Source organism: Mytilus galloprovincialis, chromosome 12 (assembly GCF_965363235.1).
Source record: "Mytilus galloprovincialis chromosome 12, xbMytGall1.hap1.1, whole genome shotgun sequence".
In the NCBI taxonomy this organism is placed as follows: domain Eukaryota; kingdom Metazoa; phylum Mollusca; class Bivalvia; order Mytilida; family Mytilidae; genus Mytilus; species Mytilus galloprovincialis.
Genome location: NC_134849.1, coordinates 76,065,001 through 76,070,361, shown reverse-complemented (window position 1 = coordinate 76,070,361; position 5,361 = coordinate 76,065,001). Strand labels below are relative to the sequence as shown.

The 5,361-nt window shown below is 31.9% G+C and overlaps 1 long non-coding RNA gene across 1 annotated transcript; it reads right to left on the bottom strand.

Moving 5' to 3' along the window:
• On the bottom strand, positions 1–2,627 carry LOC143054866 (uncharacterized). The gene is made up of 2 exons (XR_012971854.1): positions 2,528–2,627; positions 1–425 (listed from the first exon to the last, which is right to left on the bottom strand). It is a non-coding gene; the product is annotated as an uncharacterized LOC143054866 (long non-coding RNA).
• Between the last annotated feature and the right edge of the window lie 2,734 nt (positions 2,628–5,361).

The following is a 5,361-nucleotide window of genomic DNA, read 5'->3' as shown; positions in this document are numbered from 1 at the left end:
TTTTTCTTGACAGAGACGCTCATAGTACTCTTTAAGGTTCTGTAGACGTTTTTGAATGTCTTCTACAGATGCTGACTTGCTAACATCTTTGATGACCTCATCTAGAGGTGGCATATCTATACAGTTCTTATGGGTAGAGTTGATACATTTCCTACAACATGGTCGTGCATGACTTAAACAATAGTTCTGGAATAGCGCTCCATGTTCACCACAATGCTGCTTTATTTTAAGTACGAAATCAGGGAGCTCTTTCTGATCACTTACATCAATGACGGCATGACCTTTTGTTGACTTGGCGTTGCTATGGTACTTTAGGCAGTCGAAACAAAAGGTTTCCTCACATTCTGAACACCACTTCACAGCTGCTTTCATATCGGACTGTGCCTCACAAACAGTACAGTTTGTACTTGTTGCATCTGCCATGTCTAAAATAAAAATAAAACTAGTATTTATGTTCGACTATCACTTTGGTCTCTATGACTCACGTGAACATATCCTCCGCTTACAAATATTGTATGGATATTAAAGACATCTATTTGATGTCATGTTCAATGTGTTGTCATCCTGAAATCAGGGGCTTAGATACAGGAGTCGATGCTTTTGTTTTCTACCAATTGTTTTTGCATTGAACAAACGTTTGTCTGTTCTTATACCACTTACTTCAGCATAATTTATTTTACATCAGCCTATGCTTATGAAACGAAGTCTTTGTATATAAAACGTATAATAACAAAAATACCAAAAAACGAACGAAGAAAATTCAAATCAGAAAGTCCTTTATAAAATAAGAAAACCAAAGGCTCATACACAACAAGTTAATGACATTGTCATATTCTAGACTTGGACCTTGCATTTACTTATGTTAAAATGGTGAATCACACATTGTTTTATAGCTGACTAAACCTGTCATTTCTATAACAAAAGTTCATAAATGTAACTTAGTTTGTGATTGTAAAGTTTCATCGTTATCAAAGTTACCACGATTATAATTTAGTACGGCGTTCGTCTACATAAGACTCATCAGTAACGCTCATATCAAAATAGATATAAAACCAAATAAGTACACAGTTGAAGACTATTTACGAATACGTAAAAAGTACATATAAGTAGTGATGATTCCACTACCACGTTACATTAGTACTAAGATGTATTTTTGTTATACTTACCCATAAACCGCTCACAATTTGAAAACAAAATTATCATTTATTATTCTCTTATGTTTTTAAAGTTGAGAAGACAAGTATCCATAATGATTTGTTAAATTGCCTTTTTAGTCCTTAAGTGGATTTGTTTCTTTTTTCTTATCTTGTGAAAGAAAACGATTCCTGGACTTGTCTTATTAGACAAAAAAAAGTCTCATAAAAATATATTAACAAAAATACCAAATTATATAACTGCATCATTTCGAGATATTGATATTAATGTAATTATATATGTTTATTCATAAATTTACAAACGAATACGGTACTTCCGATATACTTACAAGACACCTCACACAATACTAATATTTCTATGTGTTACTTTTTACCAATACCGGGACTTATTATTTCTTTGTTTTTTTGTTTTTAATTCCACTAAACATTATTATTAGAAATGATATATAAAAGATTCAGATTTCAAACATAAAATTTAAAAATCATCATCAGACTGTTCCATATCTGTAAAATATTTTTTTTTGAAATGTAATTAAAAAAAGTGACCAATCTATTGCTTATTCTATTTCATACACTGAAGGATGTTTATGTTAAGACTTTATTACAGTTTGTTTCAAACTTGTTACATAAATTTTAAAATTAATTAATCAAAATATGTAGTTATCATTATTTGTGAATATAACCTATTTCCTAAGACTCATTTTCTAAAATTCTAATTTTCTTATTAATTTCCTGTTGAAAAACCTCACAAGTGCTTGTGACAAAAAATTCCATTTAAATGCTATTTTCTATTCTCTTTTAAGTATACACTTCCTTTACACATCGTTTATTATAAATGAAGTTCAAGTATGCTTAGTTATAAACATGGGTTTACAACATACATGCTTACAAAAGTGATTTTTTCCCTATCATTCAATGTTCTATGTTTGAAGACACATCTCACTTGTTCTTTTAATATCATGTGAAACTAAACACCATCTAAGAACGTGCACTATTCTAATTAAATAATATATATTGTAGAATTATTGAAATGAATCTTTAGAAAACAGCTCAAAATAGGATTTGAAAATAAAACCATCTTAGGAAATAAATAAAGGCAAACATAGTGATGACATGTCTTAAAGCGGACAATTGAAACATTAAACTTTTTGTTATCGAAATCTTTTATACCTGAATATTGTAGCCCAGGCTGGACACGATTTGTAGAAATGCGCATCTGGTGCAGATAAATTCTAACCGTTTCTGTTAATTATTTTGCTATCCTCCGGGTCAATGATAAGATATATCATTTATTTTGTAGATTTGCAGTTTAATATGTAACAATTATATACCTAAGTTAATTCAGATTTTATCTTGTAATAAGTTGAACTTACCAGGGATGATAATCGACCTCGTCGATACAGATTAGATAATGTAGTGTAATTCAACTTCCTCAATTGTATGTGGTCATCCAGTTCATAACGATTATGTGACCTTTATTAATTAGGCGTGAAACTCGCTATTAAGATATGTATATGACGTATGATTGCCAATGATATTACTATCCACCGAAAGCTAAACAAAGTTGATGTTAACAGTTATAGGCAAACGAACAACCTTCAACATTGCGGAAAAACCCATACCATATGGTCGGCTATAAAAACATGAATAATATAATACAAATCAATTGAGAAAATTTAGACCTAATTTATAACAAAAATACTAACGAAAAACAAGTATGGTAGACATAAAATAATGACAACCACAGAACTATAGACTCATATGGCGGGGTTTCAACCGCACAATTCTTCTCTAAACGCGAACCGAAAAGTAACAGCAAACTTAAGAACACAATCAATTGAAAAGGCGAAACTAATCAGATCGATTAAATGAAAAATGTCAAACAGACAGAGCGTTGCAGGGTATATATTTTCACCACAAGTAGCAAGCAACAAAACAAAGACAGTAAGTTACTGACGGCTAGTTCACAGTAAATAATAACAAAGTAAAAATTGCATGTACACATCTAAATCCAATGAATTTAGTGTAAACACGTCATCAAATGTCAGAGAAAAAAACATGACCTTGTGCAATGGGTTATCGACAGATTGTGTCACGCGTTCAATTTGATAAATCATTTTACAAAATTGACAGTAAAGCATCATTCAATTGATGCATACATGTGTCACGTGGGAGCGTCAAGTCGAGTTACATTTTTCGAAAAGACTCGAATTGACTTTGATGGATTTAGCTATTATACGGTTATATCAGTCTTTTGGGGCGTGTTGGTTGTGCTGTATGAATTGCTCAGTTGTTTAAATTCCCACGGGACAAATATCTGTTATATCATCATCCAACGTTTGTTTTCTATGTTATCATTTGTATTCTGTTGTTTAGTTTTTTTTTCGTCGTTTTCCCAATGTCATGATATGTTATGAGCTATAAATAAAATTTATATCCTTCGTCTATCATTTTGAACATTTAATATAAGGTATCATGTACAAGACACTGATGTGAATATTCTTTCACTTGTCGATTACGTGACATAAAAATACCGGCTGGTCCGTCATCACCACATATATGCAAACAAGTCCTTCCTTTATTGAAGTTGCGTGTCCTTGGACTCGGAATGCTATTAATCTTTATTGCTTTGTATTTGCTTCCGTCGGGAGAGGCAATAATCACATTTCCACCACCCTGATTACCGACATAAACGATGCCACTTTTATCAACAGCTATACCTCTTCGGCCTTTTAGTACTTGGTCCTTGAAGTCCCAGACAAGTGTTCTATCAGCATTGTAACACTGTACAGAAGGACATCCAGTATTAGTAGAGTAATTTTACTATCATGCACTGCGACATAAACACCAAACACCTTATTTCCAATTCCAAGTTCAGTAACTATCTCATTATCCAGATTTTGTGAGAGCAGTCCCAAATTAGATGAAAGAAGTATCAAGTTCCCGTCGGAAAAGGTAATTCCTCGGCAACTGTCAATAGTCTCGATGGTTTTCTTAACTTTTCTGTTGTAACAGCTAAAGTATGCTCGTTTGTACATATTATGTCATACGATTGAGCAGGGATTTAATATTGTATAGCGACGATCCAGTAGTATTTTTACAATTAAGGTTTGTTAAATAAGATCAGCAAACCATACAGTATCATTTCCCAAAACTACACATCCGTATATATCGGGTTCCTTGAAGTTAGGTATATTAACTAATTTTAGACAGATATCATCAAAGATTCGTCATTTTATTGTGATCTGTGCCTGTTGTTCTTTTGTCTTTATGTAACTGGTTATTGATGGTTTCATTTCTATTGAAATATCACCAAAAGAACCACAGTCAGAATGAAAAGCTGAAAGTTTTATATTTTCTTGGAATGCAATACTTCTTATGTCTGACGAATAATCTGTTGTCAATTCGTCGAATTCTTTCTCCCTCGTACTTACTTCTAATTCGAATTCCTTGGTTCCGAGAAATATTTGAAGCATACTTCCGCATTTTAATAATGCCTTAATTTGTATAATTCATCTATTCTGTCCTCCTTCCCTTTTAAGTCCTACGAAATTCTTTCCATCTTTTGCAGTGCGTTTTTTTCAAGTTCGAATACATTCTTTTGGTTCTGCAAACGTTCCTGTATGTCTTCTACTTCTGTTGACTTGCGAACATCTTTGATGACATCATCTAGAAATGGCACATGTACGCAGTTTTTATGCGACAAGTTCATGCATAAAAAAAAACCTTGTCTGGATCGTTTCCTCTATAGATAGACCACTTCAAGATATTAATACTAGAATCTATGATAACGTGATGATTTCGTGGTTTTACTGTATCCGCAAAAAGCTTGAGTTCAAATTTTTAATTTGTATGTCGATCACTTTTATGGTTAAACCGTTTCTCCATTCGGCTTCTGAAACAATTGTCTATCGAGATAGATTTCTCCTTTAATTAATAAAACATTATAGAAATTCGACAAATAATGAATACTAGTATAAGAAGTCAAGAGTAAAATATTGATACGTTGATCTTTATTTAATACAGTTTCAAAGGTAGTGATCAATTGGTTTATAAGTTAATTTCCCGTGTTCCGTATTACGTAACTAAAATTAATTTAGATGAAATACTATTTATAATAATTAATTGAAAAAAAACACATAATTAATTCTAACGAAGCATGATATTTCAATATTTGACAGTTTAGAGAAACACATTTTTACATATA